Genomic DNA, 19,885 nt, shown 5'->3' on the forward strand with positions numbered 1-19,885 from the left:
ATGCAAGTCACAATTTTTACATGAAATCTCTTGTGTGTTAAAAGTTAGCAACTGTGGGCCAGGCTTGGTGGCTCATGCCTGTCATCCCAGCACTTTGGCAAGCCAAGGAAGATGGATCACAAGGTCAGGAGTTCAAGACCAACCTGGCCAATATGGTGAAACCCCGTCTCTAACTATACATACAAAAATTAGCTGGGCATGGTGGCACATGCCTGTAATCTCAGCTACTCAGGAGGCTGAGGCAGGAGAATTGCCTGACACCAGGAGGTGGAGGTTGCAGTGAGCTTTAGTCACGTGACTGCACTCCAGCCTGGGTGACAAAGGGAGACTTTGTCTCAAAAAAAAAAGTTAGCAACTGTGGAGGACAAGCAAAATGCTGACCCTGTCTTCAGACTCCTCTTGGATGGAAGGGATGGCAGACCCAAGCTTTTGGCTTAAGAAATCTCCCCAGGGCCAGGTCCTAATGAAATGTGGCTTCTCCCATGATGTTCTCCATGTGTCAATGCTAAACCCTCCCTCTGGCTCTGACAATTCAAAGTCAACTCAACAAATGCTTACTGAGCATTTGCTGCCTGACAGGCTGTGGCCTTGATGTTGGGAATAAGACTGGACCAGTCACTCATCTCTCTGCCCTCAGAGATGTGACCTCAGAGATTAAGCCTCTAGTGTTTAACTAGTGGTTAAACACTAGTGAGGAGGCAGATATTAGCCCAACCGCCACAAAAAAAAATGTGACTACAAACCTAGACAAATGTTAGGAAGAAAAAATTGGAGGAAACTAAGAGAGTTTATTACACAGATTTTACCTATTCTGGCTATGATATTTGAACTGAATGTTGAAGGATGGATAGCATTCAAATAATTAAAGGGGTTGGATGAGATTGAGAGCAAAGCTTTCCATAAAGTGAGCACAGTATATGCAAAGGCCCTGAGGCAGAGCAGAGTGTAGGAATTCTACAAACTCAAAGGCCAGTGTGGCTGGAGTGCAGGGAGAAAGAGAGAAAGTGCACCCAGCTCTTCTGACTCCTAAAAAAATGTGTTAGCCACCTAGGTTTCCCCAGTGTAACCAGAAATGCATTGGTAAAGAAAGACCCAGGTTAAAGCAAGCCCAAGTGTGTGTGACTACTCTCTGCATGGCGGCTTCTGTCCTGCTACCCATCCCAGGAGGACACAGCAAAGCCAGGGGCCACATCTTTGATTCTATAACTTGCATCACAGGTCCTCCAAGTAGAGCTCCTTCCCCATCAGTCCCTGGATGCTTCTAAGATTATTCCCTGATCAACTTCCCTCTGGCCTATACATCTTAACCATTGAGGACATTGTTTGGCTCATGGCCTGGTCCCTCTGTGTTTACCACTTACTGTGTGTCCCCTCAGGGCCCAGATCAGAGCCACAGACGTGGGCTGGACCCCTCCCCAGGGGGTGAAGAGCCCTGGTGTCATCATCCGGGAAGAGGCTGATCCTCGCAAGGAAATGGGACCAGAGGGAGGGGAACTCAGGCTGTCCCTCTCCGGAGCTGACGTAGGCCCATCTCCACCCTGGTTTTGACTTGAGTTTAGATTTGTCTGAGGCCAGGAAGGTTAGTGAGGCAGCAGGGGGTGGGCAAAGAGGCCCTTACCCAGTGAGGACAACTGGGGTGAGGCCACCTCAGGGTAAGGCCCTTTGAAGAGGAGAGGGGTTTTCCTATGAGCCCATAACATCGAGTCACCTGCTGCCTCCTGATGCAGTCAACATTGCTGAGTGTCTGCAGCTGAGCCCGCTCTCTGTGCTGGCACTGGAATCCTAGGGGACAAAAAGCCCAGGCCCTGTTCTGAGGAAGCAGATGCCCCTGAGGAGGTGGACAACAGCCCAACAACCCCATGTGGTAGTGGAAGCACAAGTGAGGGCATGGCTATGCCCAGGAGTTCTCTGAACCACAAGAGGGTCGAACTCAGGGCCTGAGCCAGTCTTGGGGGTCAGCAAGAGCATCCCAGAAGGAGTGACATAGAAGCTCTCCACTCCAGGCTAGCTGGAAACTGTAGGCCAGGAGGAGTACATTCCAGGCAGAGGAAACAGCAGATACAAAATCCTGGGAGCAGGAGGGAGTACAGACTTTAAGGAAGAAAGAAGTCACAAGGAGCAAGATGGGGCTGGAGGAGAGGGAACCTGTACAAGGAGAGACTAAAGAGGGTTGAGGGGTGAGGGGGTCCCAGGCTGTCAGGAGATGTATTAACTCATTCTCACACTGCTAATAAAGACATATCCGAGACTGGGTAAAAGAAAAAGGTTTAATTGACTGACAGTTCCACATGGCTGGAGAGGCCTTTCAGTCATGGTGGAGGGTGTATGAGGAGCAAAGTCACATCCTACATGGAGGCAGGCAAAAGAGAGCATGTGCAGGGGAACTCCTCTTTATAAAACCATCAGATCTCGTGAGACTTATCAGCATCATGAGAACAGCATGGGAAAGACCCGCCCACATGATACAATTACCTCCCACCAGGTCCCTCCCACGACACGTGGGAATTATGGGAGCTATCATTCAAGATGAGATTTGGGTGGAGACACAGCCAAACCATATCAGGAGATTAGATGAGCCCTTTCAGCACAGTCTGTCCTGGGCAAAGAGACTTAAGGAAGACATGGGGCCCCCCTTGGGTGTGGACATTCACCTGGGAGCAGAGCCCGTGGTGGGGAGGGAGGATGCTCTAGACCAACTGTGTTTACCCAAAGGGCATGTGCTGAAATCCTAAACCTCAAGGTGATGCTATTAGGAGGCTGGGTTGTTGGGGGGTGATTAGGTCCCTTATAAAAGACCATAGAGAAGTCCCTCACCCCTTCTGCCATGTGAGGATACAGCAGGAAGACACCGTCTATGAAAGAGGAAGAGGTCCTCACCAGAAACCACATATGTCAGCTCCTTGATCCTGGACTTCCCAGCCTCCAGAACTGTAAGAAATAAACTCATGTTGTCCACATGCCACCTGGTGTGTGGCATTCTGCAACAGCGGCCCGAGATGACTAAGGAAGTGAGGAGCCATGATGAGTGAGGCGCCCAGGAGCCAGGAGTGTCTGCTGCAAGGGCTACAGATTCAGGCACTGCTCCATGGGGAGGCCTCCACTCCTTGCCAGTTTTGGCAGATCCAGGCTTGGGGCTATGAAGCAGCCTACCAGACTGCCCCAGACCGGGCAGGAGCACCCCTGCCACATGGGAACTGAGCAAGGATGATGCAGTTGCAGCCCACATCCAAAGCCCTCCTTCCAACACACCAAGCTGCACCCCACAGCCCATTTTGTGGTTCAAGGTACAACTCACATTTTCAGGAACAGATCGCAAGGCCAGGGGATCTACTGCCTTAGTATAGAAAGAAATCTGCTTCCAATGCCCCACTTGTAGTCCAAAGCCCTCCTACCAGGACACTCCAAAAGCTATGTCACAGCTGTGCTGCAGGCCTCAGTGACTCAGCTCAGGACGAATACAGGAGGGCTGGAACAGACTGTCCCTGCCCCTCCCTCCTTCTCCCATTGCCCGCCCCATGAGTAGCCCTGACTTTCTGCCAAGAGTCTGGCAGGGCCCAGGAAGGGAGGGTGCCCTTCTCTCTGTTCTGATAAAGTCCTGGGGTTTCTCCCCTATGGCTTCTGACTGCCCAACCTCCATGCGAGCACTTGGAGGCAGGGGGCACTTTGCCCCACTTTGCTCATCCCAGCCTCCTACAAATGGCCTCCTGGTCATCGAGTGTGGAGGAAATCAGGCTTGGAGTCCAATGGGGAGCCCCAAATTCAGCTCCAGCTTGCTCTTGACATGGGGCAGGGAAAAGCAAAGTGGTATGAGGTGCCCATGCAGGGAGACAGGGAGCCTCAGGTGTTCCTCTCGGCCAGCCTCCAAGGACCGTCAGACTTCTGAGTCCGGTTTCTCATCTCTAACTTGAGATGCCTGAACTAGACAGATCCCCATCCTAACACTCTGATTGTAACCATGTGTGATCCCAAGTCCAAAACCTTCAAGGTTGGAATCCTCAAATGACACTGAGCAAACCCACTGAGGAGTTTTTCCAGGTGCTAAGGTCACCCCGAGGGTTTGCCTGGCATCTCCCTCTACCAGGACATGCAGAATGTCTGGATGTTTGAGCGGGAAGGGCATGAGAGTGCACATCACAGGGAAGGAAGCTGTGGCCCAGGGTCCCCAGGCTGCCTGGCTCCCCACTTAAGGCTCTCCCTGCCATAGCAATTGGCCTCCTGCTGCCTGTAGGGTTGGCACCATCTCAGTGACAGCGATAACACCTGGAGTGAACAGGCCTCCTGCAAACTTCCTGTTGCTCTGGAGACAACAGACAGTTCAGACAGACTCAAACACTTTCAGCCAAGGCAGAGGAGTAAGGTCTCCGGCAACAGCAGCACGCATTTGCTCTTGGAGATAACGCTGCTGAGGCTGACTGAACCGTGCTCCAGTCTCTTGTCCAAACGTATGTATTTCTCATCTCTTAACCATGCCTACATGTTTGGAGATAAGACCTAGGCAGGAGCCTTGGCAACTAGATCAGCCAGCATCCTGTGGGAGAAAAGTGGACTGCCACTAAGTGTCACCAGACAGAACACCATCCCTTCAGGACACAGCTGTCTGCTCCAAACCCTGTGCCTCTCATACCAGCTGGTGGGGGAGCAGGTGAAGCAGCACAGCCTTGCAGGAAAGCAATTTTGCAAAAGGTGTGAGAAGCTTAGAAACTTGCATTTCCTGCTTCCCCTTCATTTTGCTTTAGGTAGCTCTCCTACAGGAATGACTCAAACCAGCCTCCGCTGACAAAACATCAAGAACTCAGGGGACCCTATAAAGCTTCCTGGACAGGCTTTTCAGCTATGCATAAGGAATTTTTAATTTAAGAAATATAAAAAGTACAAACAAAAATGTTACTACAATCTCATGATCACTGGGATATTTCCTTCCAGGGATATTTCTGTGAATGTATAAGTACACTTCCAAATAATGAGGCACATAGTCTGCGGCTTAGTATCCTGATTTTAAAATATTTAACAGATCGCGAGCTTTTCCCAGTGCTGTTAAAAAGCAGCCTGTCATGTCCAGCGTTCTCTGATTGCTGGACATTCTATTGTTTCTTGTCTTTCACTATATGATACAGCACACAGAAAGGCATTTTGTACAGAAATCTTACAATCAAATGTAGACTCCCCTGTCAGCTCTGAGCTTCTCCACATGCCTTTTCCTTCTGTGTAGTGCTGCTTCCCGTTGCCACGGGCCTGGCCCGTAGTAGGTGGCGTTTGATAATGCTTCCCAAATGACCCTCCTTCACTGATGACATGCATAGTAGCTTCCTTCTCATTGTGAAGTCAGTAAATGCATGTATCTGGTACAGCATAAGCACTGAAGAAAATGCCAGCTTTTTTTTTTTCTTTTTTTTTCTTTTTTTGAGCTGGAGTCTCTGTCCCCCAGGCTGGAATGCCGTGGCACAATCTTGGCTCCCTGCAACCTCTGCCTCCCGGGTGCAAGCGATCCTGGTGCCTCAGCCTCCTGAGTAGCTGGGACTTGAGGCACACTCTACCACGCCCAGCTAATTTTTGTATTTTTAGCAGAGGCGGGAGAAATTCACCATGTTGGCCAGGCTGATCTCAAACTCCTGACCTCCAGTGATCCATCTACCTTGGCCTCCCAAAGTGTGGGATTACAGACGTGAGCCACCAAGCCCAGCTGAAAATGCCAGCTTTAATAGAGATTGAAGGACAAGGACAAGAACCATCCCCATGCTCAGAACACAGCAGGGAAGACAGAGAAAAATAGATGCTTCCAGGTACTGGTCCTCCCAGAGGAGGGCACAGCAGCCTGCTTCTTACCTGGACTGTGTTTCTTAAATATTTCTAAAAATACTGCCAGGAGTCTGCTTACCCCTGTCTGCAGAAGGAAGTTTGCATATTTGCACAGGAATATAAGCATTTGTTAATTGTTTTCTGTGTTGATATATACAAATGTTGTAGATCCCTGGGTCAATAGTTCTGCCTGGGGAAAGGTGGAGGAAGTACAATCAGGTGATAAAGTACTGTTCCTGAGATACAGAACTTGCTTCCACCGGTGCCCAGAGAATTGGCAGGGGACCATGGTCTGCCTGCCTGCCCATTTCCCTCCCACTCTCCTTCCCTTCCTCCCTCCCTCTTTCTCTCTCTCTCCCTCTCTTTCTCTTTTTTTATTGAGCTTAATTTGCAATATACTGTCCTGCTTTCTTTCTTTCTTTCTTTCTTTTTTTTTTTTTCAGATGAAGTCTCGCTCTGTCGCCCAAGCTGGAGTGCAGTGGCATGATCTCGGCTCACTGCAAACTCCATCTTCCAAATTCAAGCAATTTTCTGCCTCAGCCTCCAGAGTAGCTGGGATTACAGATGCTCGCCACCAAGCCTGGCTAATTTTTTGTATTTTTAGTAGAGACGGGGATTCACCATGTTGGCCAAATGGGTCTTGAACTCCTGATCTCATGATCCACCCACCTTGGCCTCCCGAAGTGCTGGGATTACCACGCCCGGCCTGTCCTGCTTTCTTAAATAGAGGCAGACAAGCCCCATTCCCCTAGGCCCTGAAGTCCAGTTTCCATGCTTTGTATGGAGAGCTATTTTTTTCATGCTGTTGCTGGAGCCCTCTGGAGTCTTGATTGGCTGCGTCATGGGGAAGATGGGCTCGCTGGCCTTGCACCTCCCTGGTCCCCTCTTGGAGGCCAGCGCACCTTCAAGCTCCACCATCTGTTCTTCAAGGTGGAAACCAAGTTACTGTCCTCTCGGGGGGCATTATTCTGGGCCAGGCACTGTGCAGGCTGCCCAGGAGATAACAGCCTAAACCCTTTGCTTGCAGGGGTTACAGCCAGGTGGAAAGATGGAGACTCTCTTGCATCCTTCCAGCTCTAAGATTCCCTAAGTGCCCAACAGGAACATGGCAAAGTGCAAAATCCAGGGATGCAGACAAGAAACAAGGGAGCCAGGAAAAATTTTCAGAGAAGGTAAACTTGGAATTGGAAAGCATGAGATTCGGTAGGCATTGAGTTGGGCACAGTGTGGCATCTGTGATGACCCAAAAATAAGGAGTCTGTGGATTCAAACATGGGGTGGGAGTGAGGGGGCGCCGGAACAAGCAGGAGAGGAAGGCCAGCCAGGGGGATGCTGTGGATGGCCAGGGGCCATATGAAAGCACGGGGACCCCATCCTCCAGAGGGCAGGAACTGCTGAGTGGGAGAGTCAAGGTCAGATGTGTGACCTTGTCCAGGGAAAGGATCACTGGACAAAAGGCCTGGAGGCAGATATGTCATTAAGGGAGGTTCTTGAGATCGTCCAAGCTAAAGGAACAAGACTGAATCAGATGCCCCTAATTGGGAAATTCAGTGGTTCACAATAGGAATAACTGTGATGGAAAATCCAGCTGGAATCTGAGAAGGACCCACATTTTGCTTTGGACTTGCACTTGAGATATGTGTGGAACACCCCGTGGAGGCATCCAGCCTGCAGGTAGACAGAGACTGGAGAAGGTGTGAGTCTGGGAACGGGGCACAGTTGCAATTGCTCATGGAGTGTGGCGGGGAGGGCACAGGACACAAAAGCTACACAGAACCAGGAAAGCCTGGCATGTGAGGGACAGAGGACCTAGCTGGAGTCATGCCATGGGAGCTAAGGGAAGAGATTTCAGGGAGGTGATGTCAAGAATGAAGCTGCAAAGATCGAGTATTGCAAGAATCAAAATCACATGGCAAGAATATGCCACTTGTGCTTTTGTTTTGTTTTGTATTGTTTTGTTTTTTGAAACAGAGTTTTGCTCTTAGTGCCCAGGGTGGAGTGCAGTGGCGTGATCTCAGCTCACTGCAACCTCTGCCTCCTGGGTTCAAGCAATTCTCCTGCCTCAGCCTCCCAAGTAGCTGGGATTACAGGTGCCTGCCACCGCGCCCAGCTAATTTTCCTTATCTTTAGTAGAGACGGGCTTTTATGCAGAGCAGTGTCAGCAGTGATGGAGGTGAGAATGCCTGTCAGCTGAGAAGCAAAGAGAAAGTAAGAGTGTGGTGACCGGGTGTGTAGAACACTCTTGTGGGGCTCGGCTCTGAGGGGAAGAAGATCCAGAACAGGGGCTGGCAAAGTCATGGGGAGTATTTTTCCTAATGGAAACTTTGCCAAGTTAGTAGCTGCAGTGGCAGAGCCTTTAGAGGAAGAGAAGATGAAGATGACCTTGAGGATGCCATCCTGGAAGGCTGGGGAACTGTGATGTCATTACTTATGGGATAAACTCTCCCCAGAGGAGGAATCCTCACGTGCTTTGCATTTGTTCCTTCCCCCAGGCTCAGATACTTTGACACTTCCCAGTCCTGAGTGTGGGGCCAGTTCAGGCGAGGCAGGAGGGAGGAGGAGGCTCAGCGCCCCATGGAAAATTTTCCTGGGAAGGCTCAAGTCTGACACTGGGAGACAGGGCAGCATCACAGAAAGCAGGGCTGCACCCAGGCCAGCACAGGGCCTGGAGTGGCAGGCTGGCAACCTGTGTCCCCCTCAACTCATCTCACATTTTTTCTCAACAGTTTGGACATTTATGGCTTGTTATCTAGTACCACATGCCCATCGATGGGAGCGATGAGGCTGTTGTTCTGGCTTTTAATAGCACAGCTCAGAGGTGGATATGGCTAATACTAACTTAGATGAGGAAATTAGCTGGAAGAGCCATGGAATCAAGCTTGGCCTGTGTGTGCAGGGCCAGAAGAATCAGGACAGTCCTCTTAAAATGAGACTATGATTTTAACAAAAATCACACAGCACCTGCCATGTACTGGATACTCCGCTTGGTCCTGATACTGGCTTTGCTGGCAGATCTCTACTTCATTCCATGGAGAGGTTGGAGGGCCACAAAATTACTCTATTTCCCACAAAGATAAATCATAGACTCAAAAAATAACAGATGGCCGGGCGCGGTGGCTCACGCCTGTAATCCCAGCACTTTGGGAGGCCGAGGCGGGCGGATCACAAGGTCAGGAGATCGAGACCACGGTGAAACCCCGTCTCTACTAAAAATACAAAAAATTAGCCGGGCGCGGTGGCGGGCGCCTGTAGTCCCAGCTACTCGGGAGGCTGAGGCAGGAGAATGGCGGGAACCCGGGAGGCGGAGCTTGCAGTGAGCCGAGATCGCGCCACTGCACTCCAGCCTGGGCGACAGAGCGAGACTCCGTCTCAAAAAAAAAAAAAAAAAAAAAAAAATAACAGATGCTGGTAAGGTTGTAGAGAAAAAGGAATGCTTATACACTGTTGTTGGGAGTGTAAATTAGTTCAATCGTTGTGGAAAACAGTGAGGTAATTCCCCAAAGACCTAAAAACAGAACTACCGTTCAACCCAGAAATCCTATTACTGGGTATATACGCAAAGGAATATAAATCGTTCTACCATAAAGACACGTGCATGCATATGTTCATTGCATCACTATTCACAATAGCAAAGACATGGAATCAACCTAAATGCCCATCAATAGTAGATTGGATAAAGAAAATGTGGTACATATACACTATGGAATACTATGCAGCCATAAAAATGAATGAGATCATGTCCTTTACAGGAACATGGTCTCATTCCATGGTCTCATTCCATAGTATTCCATAGTGTAGGATAGAGCTGGAGGCCATTATCCTTAGCAAATTAGCACAGGAACAGAAAACAAAATACCACATGTTCTCACTTATAAATGGGAGCTAAATGATGAGAACCCATGGGCACAAAGAGGAGAACAACAGACACTGGGGCCTACTTGAGTGTGGAGAGTAGGATGAGGGAGAGGATCAGAAAAATAACTATTGAGTACTAGGCTCAGTACCTGAGTGATTAAATAATCTGTGCAACAAATCCCCATGACACGAGTTTGTCTATGTAACAAACCTGCACATGTACCCCGAAACCTAAAATAAAAGATTTTTTAAAATAAATGAAAATTTTTAAATAAAATAAAAAATAAATTTTAAAACTTAAATTAACTTTTTAAGAAAAATATGGACTCTTAGAAGAGCACAAATTCTTGAAAATATTCTGGTTTAAACCCTTCATTTGACTACTAGGGATCCGAGACTCAGAGTTAGCAACTTCCAGACTTCTCTGAGTAGGTGGCAGATCCATTGAACTATCAGAAAACAGCTGCCATCATTTGACAAGGCTTCTGTGGGGCCCAAGCACCTCTTTCAGACAAGTGTGGGGCTTGGATCAGAGTCCCCATAACTTCTGGGTGGTAGGGGGCAGGTCTGGGTAATGCATTGTAGGGGGGATCTGGGCGGCGAGAGGAGGATTAGAAGGAGGCACAGCTAACAGCGGCAACTTTCAGCATTCCCCCAAAGTTCCTGCCTTCCTCAGAACTCCACCTCCCTTTAGCAAGCTGAAGAGGGTGAGAGCAGCTTCCCTTTAGCAAGCTGAAACAAAAGGCTGTGGGAATGATCCTGGTGCCCCAAACTTGAGCAAACAAGGGAAAAGTACTTAGCAGCCCACACACTGCCTGCCAAATCAGAGTTCATCAGGGAAAATTCACAGAGATAAGCTCAGGAACAAGCATTCTGACCCGTTCCAGGGCAGTGCACTGGAACCCAGCCTGGCTGATATCAGACTCCAGGAGAGCGACCCTGGACCTTGGGCTTATATGATCAGGGAAGCACAGCCCCTGGCCTAGTGGGGTCAGAGCCTGGGATCCAATCATAGCGCGGTATGGCAGAACTCTGGCTGTCAGCCCTGCTCTTCCAGCTCACGGGGGAGGCAGGTGGGGTTGCAGACACTCCAGCAAGATCAGGAGCTGGGGTTCCAGACTATGACACAGCAACGTCCTACCGGTGTTGGTCATCTTCAGATTCAGCCAAAACCAGCTTCCTTGGAGCTCTGCAGGAGACCAACTTGGTGAGGCCAGCCTGTAGAGAATAGGGAAACCAGGAATTGGCTGAAGTTTGGCAGTGGCTTACAAAACTAAACACACCGTTGCCATACAATCCAGCAAAAGCACTCCTTGATATTTACCCAAAGGACTTGAAAGCTTATGTTCACATAAAAACCTGCACATGGATGTTTACAGTGGCTTTATTCATCATTGCCAAAACTTGGAAGCAACCAAGATGTCCCTGAGTAGGTGGATGGCTAAATAAACTTTGGCACATCCAGACAATGGAATATCACTCAACTATAAAAAGAAATGAACTGTCAAGCCATGAAAAGCAATGGAGGAACTTTAAATGCTTATTACTAAGTGAAAAAAGCCAATCTGAAAAGACAACACACTGTATTATTCCAACTACATGGCATCCTGAAAAAGACAAAATTATGGAGACGGTAAAAAGATCGGTGGTTGCCAGGGTTTAACAGGAAAGGAAGTGATAAATAGGTAAGACACAGGATTTTTAGGGTCATGAAGCTGTTCTGTGTGATACTGTAATGGCGGATACATGTCATGAGGCATTTGTCCAAACCACAGAACGTACAACACCAAGAGCGAACCCTGACGAAAACCATGGAGTCTGGCATCAACTGAAACAAACGCACCACTCTAGTGGACGGTGTAGCTAACGGGGAGCCTGTGCATGTTTGGGGCCCAGGAAGGATACGGGAAGTCACTATGCTTTCTGCTCCGTTTCGCTGTGACTATAAAGCTGCTCTAAAAAATAGTGAAAGTAAAACGAAAAGGTTGATGTTGATTTTCATACTTTAACCCAATATATCTAAAATATTACTATTTCAACATATAATCAATATACAAAATTATTAATGAGACACTTCACATTCTTTGTTGGGGCTGTCTTTGAAATGTAATGTGTAATTTAGACTTGGCACATCTCAATTTGTGCCAGTCCCATTTCACATGCTCAGGAGTCACATGTGGCCCATGGCCACCACACTGGACAGCTCTGGTTTCGTTGTCCAACCCCGCCTTGGAACGCAAATGACCACTCCGTCTGTCCTAAGCCAGTCTGAGGGCTTTCTGTCCAGCCCTAACACTGTACCATGATCCTCACTGTACAAATATGGAAGCTGAGACCAACGACTATAAAACAATCCTTATAAGAATTCAGATCTGTTGACTGAAAAGCATGTCTTCTTTCTACGAGTTCACACTGAACCTTTACACCTAGAGCTGAAAAGGCCCGGGAAGAGTTGAATGGAGCTCAGACTCACGCTGGAACAGAAGCCCAGGAGGTAAGACTGAGCAGACACTCATCACCTTTGAGTTTAGTGGGAGGCCACTGGGCTGTCTGAAATGTCAGTTCAAGAAATGAAATAAATTTTAATTTTAATTGTACTACTTTTAGAGCAACTTTATATCACGGTGAATTTTAATTATGACGAGATTACTATTTGTTGTTTGTTTTTCCAAAGAGATGAAAAGATGGGCCCGGAGTCCAGTTTCTGGAAGGCCAAGAATCAAAGTAGCAAGCTGCAGCCGTTTTCCAGACAAGCAGGATGCGGGGACACAGAAGAATTCAGGACTGGAGAGGCTAACTCCACAAGCAAGGACTGTCACGCTTCCCATCTCCCTCTGTAAACCTCTCTCTTTTCATGTCCTACTGTTCCATGTTATATGTAACTGTTTTAAAGCTACATACTGGACAAAAAGTGGAACAGACTCCAGCCTCTGAATCGTTATATAAGCGGATGAGAAACCTCCACATTTTCTCCATCAGGATGTGATTGAGGCCCCACTGCCAAATGGCAGCATGCTTGGACAGCGCCCAGGAATTTGGGGGAAAAACTGGTGCTCACAGTTGCCCAGTTAAGGCACAAGTCTCCCGCCTGCCGCAGGTATGTGGGTGGGACAAGTGGATCAGTCCACAGAACAAAAGGTATGTAAAGGAGGCCTTCTTTTTGGGAAATCCTTTGTAGATCCACCACCCACACCTTAGTCACAAACCCAGAAGGGCCTGCAAATGACATTTCCAAGGGGCACAGGCTGCCAGCCATCACAAAGCACACTATCTGGCGGGGGAGATACGGCTATCGCAGAGTTTTCGCCCGCAAGCTGGAGTTCTTTGTTCTGAATGCATGCCCTGCTTTCAGTATGGTTTCCTTGGCAGTCAAAAAGATGCCTAATCGAATGCTCCATTAATAGCTTTATGAATGAAAGGATATGTACTTTAAGAGAGCTTTGTGCCAGCACCCAGTTACACTGATAAACGTTTTGCAGTCTGACAGGAATTAGTTTCAAATAAGTGGTGACATTTAAACAATAAGAAACCTCAAGGCCACGATTATGCAGCCGTACTCTCAAGCACCCTCCTGCTCCACCAAACGTTGTCAAGTCCCCTTGCAGATGCCTGCTCAGCGCCTAGGCCAGGAGCGCTGGCTACCGCCGGCTAAGCAGACATCTTGCTGTGCTCCACGGACCCTTTCCGAATATCTCCTCTGGACCTGGGAGCCCCAGTCCAGTCTGTCTGTATTTGCAGGGGTTGTGAGGTGCATCAGAACCTTGAAGAGGTACTCTAGGAAGAAAGGCCTTCCCAGACTGCCTCTCCGCAGGGCTGTAAGAATCAGATTTCTTCTCTGGGGAACTTCCAGGTCTCTTCAGCATTTTCTCAGTCATCACTGTATCCCTGCAACTCAGTGGACCACAGCAACAACTCCCAGCTTCCAGCCAAGAAGCTTGACCCTGAAGCTGGCCTCGATTCTCTACAGAAGTGAGGCCACAGAACACAGGTGAAGGGCCACTGACCTGGTGTCATCTCTGGTCTCAGCTCTGGAGAACCAGCTCCTCTGCCAGCTGCCCCGTCCTGTCCACCAAGACCTCCTTGCTGAACCCCACCCCCACCCTGTGCCTCAGGACCCTAACTTTGTTTGCTGACCTCCATGTCCTCTCACCAGATCCAGCCCTGGGGAGCTGAACTTCCTCTGGCCCACCGCCAGCTCTGGATCAGTCCACACCCCAGCCAGCCACGGCCCAGCCCTGCCTCTCTCTCTCTCTCTCTCTCTCTCTCTCTCTCTCTCTCTCTCTCTCTCTGTCTCTCTCTGTGTCATGGCTGGGTCGGCCTCGGCCAATGCTCTGTCAAGAGATCAAGACACAGGTACCTCTCTTGGTCTGTTCTGGCTGCTGTGACAAAATGCCTTAAGCTGGGTGACTTATAAACAACAGAAATTTATTTCTCACAGTTCTAGAGCCTGGGGAGTCCTACAGACTGGGACACTGGCCTGCTTGTTTCCTAGTGAGGGCTCTCTTCCTGGGTTGCAGACAGACGTCTCCCTGATGTATCTTCACATGGCAGAAAGAGAGAGAGAGAGAGAGAGAGCATGCTCTTTGGTCTCTTCTTGTAAGGGCCTAAGCCCATCATGAAGAATCCCCATAACCTCAACTAAATCTAATCACTTCTCAAAGGCTGCATCTCCACATACCATCCCATTGTGGGTTATGGTTTCAACATAGGAATTCTGGAGGCACACAAACACAGTTCAAAACATGTGGAGACAAGGGGGCAAGGACTAGAGAGCCCTACCATCCTCGTTCAAACCCCTGAATCAAGCCTGAAGTCAAAGAACTTCCTTTGGAGAGCCCCATTCCATGAGCTGATAAGTTCCCCATTTTGCCACGACCCACTTGAGTTTGGGATTTTCCCCTAGCTACTGAGTGCCTGACTGACATGATGCCCCCGACAGACGGGCCTCCCTGCCCCCAATCTCACCTCCTCTGTTAGTTTCCTGGGGTTGCCACAACAAAGTGTCACAGACAGAACGGCTAAAATGACAGAAACTTATGGTCTCACAGTTCTGGAGGCTGCAAGTTCAAGGTCAAGGTGTCAGCAGGGTTGGCTCCTTCGGAAGGCTGTGCGGGAGCCTGTTGGGTGCCTCTCCCCCAGCTTCTAGTGGTTTACGACCATCTTCAGCATGCCTTGGCTTGTAGAAGGACTACCCTGAACTCTGCCTTCATGGTCACAACACATCCTCCCTGTGTGTGTTTCTGTGTCCAAATTTCCTCTTCTTACAAGGACACTAGTCTTGTATGGACAATGCTCCATGTAGAACCTTTGCCAAGGGATTGGATCAGGGACACACTATACTCCAGTGCGACCCCATCTTAACCAATTATATCTGCAATGACACCACTTCCAAAGAAGGTCACATGATGAGGTGCTGTGGGTTAGGAATTCAATATATGAGTTGGGGGGGACACAGTTCAGCCCACACCACCTCCTCTGACCCTGAATTGGATGCTGTTTATGCTCTGCTTCTGATCCTCTTGTCCTCACTGGCCTCTTGGTCCAGCACCCACTAAGGCACCAGCTCTGAGAGAGCTCACTGGCTTCACACAAGTGTGACCTGATGGCTCCTCACCTCACACCCCAAACATCCTTCTCACCTCCGCAGGAACTGCTCTGTTCATGTCCAGGTATGTTCAGCGTTCCTGTGTGTCCCCAGACTGTGGGGAGCTAATGCTCCATGTACAAACCTTTGCCAAGGGAATACGGGAGCCGATGGATGAGTTCTTACCTCTTTTTTCATCTAGACAAACTGTCCTGAGATGGTTTTAAGAGACATCGAGTAATCAGCTGCCAGCTCAGTAGCACATCTTCAGATTGACTCTCCCTCCTTCCCTGTCTCCTTCCCTGTATTCTTCATTCTGTTCCCTGGGATCTTTCTCCCTAATAAAGGTAAAGCTCATAGACCTCAACCCCAGCTTCTGCTTTCTTGGGGAACGCAGGCCAATCCAGCCACACTACTCTCCCTCCACGTAACCTGACCATGCCATCCCCCTGCATCCCCCCAACCTTTCAGTGCCTCTCCATTGCCCATAAAGGTCATACTCTCTAGCTATGAGCTTCAAGGCCACTCGGAGGTCATCTGACCGACTGTCTTTCCTGCTACAACAGTCTAAGTCTTAGACTTTGGAAGACAACTGATTGGGTTTCAACTTTGGCTCTTACTGAAAATGTGGAAAAGATTATTTCACTTCTATAAGCTTCAGTTTCTTCATCTATCTGATCTCAGGACTGAGGGGAGGCAATGTGTATAAAGCATCTGGCACAGTGGTTGGGGCACTAAATACATGGCAGCCAGTGTTTATTATTATAAACCAGAAAACCAGGATGCAAAGGGAGCTGCTTCAGGTCACACAGTCAGCAGACAACGACTGTCAAACTTGGGACCAAACAGCTACAATACCAGATGCCCGCTCTCCACAAATAAGAGGCTTGAGTGCAGCTCTCCACTGATGAATTATAACAGTTGGAAATTCACTTGTACTATCGATATTTCTTCTGCACCTCTCATGAACAGGCTGTGCTTGCTGAGAGCTGGACAGTAAATAAAACATCTACAGTGCCTGCTTCCCTGGGGTTCATGTTCTAATGAGGGAGTGGAGACCCTCGACAAGGAACCAGTCAATGTGCTAAGTTCCGTGGCAGAAACTGGGCAGGAAAGGGAAGAGAGAGGGAGGATGGTTATATTTTTACAGGATGGTTAAAAAATTAGTCTTCTTTTTTTTTTGAGACAGGCTTTCACTCTGTTGCCCAGGCTGGTGTGCAATGGTGTGATCACGGCTCACTGCAGCCTTGACCTGTGCTCAGTCAATCCTCCCACCTCAGCCTCCCAAGTAGCTCAGAACACAGGCTTGTGCCACCATGCCCAGCTGATTTTTGTAATTTTTGTAGAGACGAGGTTTCACTATGTTGTCTGGACTAGTCTTGAATTCCTGGGCTGAAGTGATCTGCCTGCTTTGGCCTCCCAAAGTGCTGAGATTACAGGCACAAACCACTATGCCCAGCCAGGAAATTAATCTAATAAAGGTTCACTTAAGGTGAAGGGAGCAAGGGAGAAAGTTGGTATCAAGGGGTGGCATTCCAAGCAGCAAGAGTAGGAAGTAGAAAGGCCTGAGGCGGGAGCAGTCTTAGCCTGTTCAAAAGATAGCAGAGAAGCAAGCACTGCTGAAGAGGAGTGCGTGACGGGAAGGGCAGTAGGAAGTGAGGCCAGAGAGGGGGTGGATGGTCTGCAGACACAGGTGCAGACTGTGACTGTGAAATTTGCCCTGAGTATGACGGAAAGCCACTGGAGGGTTTTGAACAAAGTTGTAGAGGCACCTGACTAGTTTCAATGGATCACTCTGGCTGAATGAGTCCAGAAAGGAGGCCTCTGCCATAATTGCAATAAGGAGAACGGTGGCTTGAACCCAAGGGCAGAGCCTGGAGGCAGTGAGAAGTGGTTATTCTGAGAACATTTTGAAGGCAGAGCTTACAGAACTCACTGATAGATTGGATGAGGGGTGTGAATAGGAGGTGATCCCAAAGACTATGGCCCAAGCAAATGAAAAGCAGGACTTGCCCTTTCATGAAAAGGACACTGAGGAAGGAGGTAGCAGGGACAAATGTGGAGTTTTGCCAAGTTTGAGATGCCGACTGGTGTCCAGGAAACACAAAGCATGCCTGGACACACAAATCCGGAGGTCAGGGAGAAGTTCAGACTGGAGACACATTGGGGAACATTAGGGTATTTGTGGCATTTAGCACCAGAAAACTGGGTGAGCTCACCACAGGAATGAGAGGACCTCCATGGCTCCTTGGGGATGCTCCAATGTCCCAAAGTCAGGGCAACAAGAGTCCAGGAAAGAAGATGGGGAAGGAGAGCCCAATAAGGCAGAGAGAGCCACGACCATTATGCCCTGAAAAAGCCACATGCAGGAGTCTCAAGGAGAAGGGAGTGACTAACTGCCTAGTACAGCTGACGACCATATCAGACAAGACTGAGAACTGGCCACAGGATTTGGCAACATGGAGGTCATTGATGACCTTGGTAAGAGCTATATGAATGGACTGGTGAGCACATAAGAGGAGAGGAAGTGGAAGCTTCAGGATTAGACAGGGGGCCAGGCACAGTATCCCATGCCAATCCCAGCACTTTGGGAGGCCGAGATAGGAGGATCATTTGAGGCCAGGAGTTCAAGACCAGCCTGGGCAACAGAGAGAGACCTCGTCTCTACAAAAAAGGAAAAAAAGAAAAGAAAAACCAGCCTGGGCAACATAGGGAGACCCAGTGTCTACCAAAAAAAAAAAATTAATTTTTTAATTAGCTGAACATGGTGGTGTGCACCTGTGGTCCTAGCTATTGGGGAGGCTGAGGTGAGAGGATCACTTAAGCCCAGGAGTTCGAGGTTGCAGTGAGCTATGATCATGCCACTACATTCCAGCCTGGGTGACAGAGCAAGGCCCTGTCTCTAAAAGAACACACACACAAAAAAAAGAGAGAGAGAGAGAGAGAGAGAGAGAGAAAGAGGTTAGACAAGGCTTTGGAGGAGTTTTGTGCAAAAAGGAGCAGATGTACAAGAGTGATGTTCTTTAGGAGATTACAGCGAATGGGATCTGGGGACAATGGAGATCTTTGGGGCTATTAGCTTGTTTGTTCTTCTCTGGCCATTCCAGCTTTCAGTGTAACCTTCCCCTCCAGGCCCCTCCACTCCAGTGACTCCTTTGGTGACTTATCCACTCGTGCATTCTGAGTCTTTCCTGTATCACCTCCTGACCCCTCCAGTGGCTCAGTCACTATCTAGCCATGTGACCTTGGATGAGTCACTTAACCTCACGAGAAGGAGCAATCAGTGAATCTGGTGACTTCAGTTTCTTCCAGCATCAGGGTCACAGTGGTAGGACCTGGGGGTGTTTCTCTAAGGTATGGGGAAATTTAGTCTCCCCTTTGATCTCAGATTTACGGAGAACCCAGAACTGGTTATTAGAAAACTCTTGCAGAGTGAATAGGTAAGCTTATTTAATACTAATTCTTCACTTGGCAAATGCTTGAGTGCCTACTCTATCCAAGGGTGTGTCAGGTTCTGCAAGGGTGGAGGATAAGCCTCTTAGATTTTGCCCTCAAAGAGCTCACAACCTTGTGGGGTGGTGGGTGTGTCTATTCAAAACCATAACGGGTCAGACTGTCTGGCACATCACTTTGTGCTCATTTTTGGGACCAGTTGTCACAGTTGTGCACAGAAATTAAAGTTCCACAGGAGGTGGGATGTTTTCGGTCTTGTACTCTATGTGCCTGACACATCCTAAGCAGTCAGTACATGTTTGTTGAATGAAAGCAGTATTGAATGGTACCATTTAATTTGTGTTTTGAAGCAAGGGTGGGATTTGGACCTACACAGATGGGTGAGGGGGGCATTGCAGACTGGCAGGAGGTGGGGTGGCTAGAGGCAGGAGGAGGGAACGGCAGGAGCAGTTGTACAGAGACAGTGACACCCAAGGCATGGTTGGCAATTGCAGGCCCAGTGTGACTGAATCGTGTGATATCTCAGGATGCAAAGAGGCTGAACAGGTAAGTTGGGGCCAGATAGTGGAGAGGGTTGAATTCAAGCTATGTTAAAGGGATCAGATTTATCTATAGTAGGATGATCTCATGTTCCCATTGCCCAGGGTAGTTTTGCCTGTTGTCCCAGTGTGATTACCCATGGCGGCCCCTTTCATGCTCGAGTATCCCTGTTTGGATAAGTTATGTGGTCCTGCAATCCTAAAGGCTTTGTGGAACTCCCAAAGGTTTCACAGAGGGACAGGGTTAGGCTAGCCTTGAAAGGTCAGTGCCCACAATGCTTGCTGGAGCTGGAGGCAGGAGCTGGGACACCCTCCAGTCTGGGTGATTCAGGTCAAAATCTTTTGGTTAATGGTAAATCACCAACAGTAGCCAGGATACGGTGAAATGGGCACTCTTCGGGGAGTGCAAATTGTTCCAGACCTTTTTTGGAAATCAATTTTGCAGCACACGTCAAGAGCCTTGAAAAATGTCCATGCCCTTTGTTAATTTCACTTCTGGAAATCTCTCCTACGGAAATAATCCCAAATATAGAAAAGGTTCTTTGCATAGACGTTCATCATAAAACTCTATGCAACAGGTCTAGAGACCAATCAGAATGCCACAATAGATGATATTGAGGACATAGGATATATCTATCAATGGACTCTAAGTTCCATA

This window comes from Macaca mulatta, chromosome 9 (assembly GCF_049350105.2).
Source record: "Macaca mulatta isolate MMU2019108-1 chromosome 9, T2T-MMU8v2.0, whole genome shotgun sequence".
Classification (NCBI taxonomy): Eukaryota; Metazoa; Chordata; class Mammalia; order Primates; family Cercopithecidae; genus Macaca; species Macaca mulatta.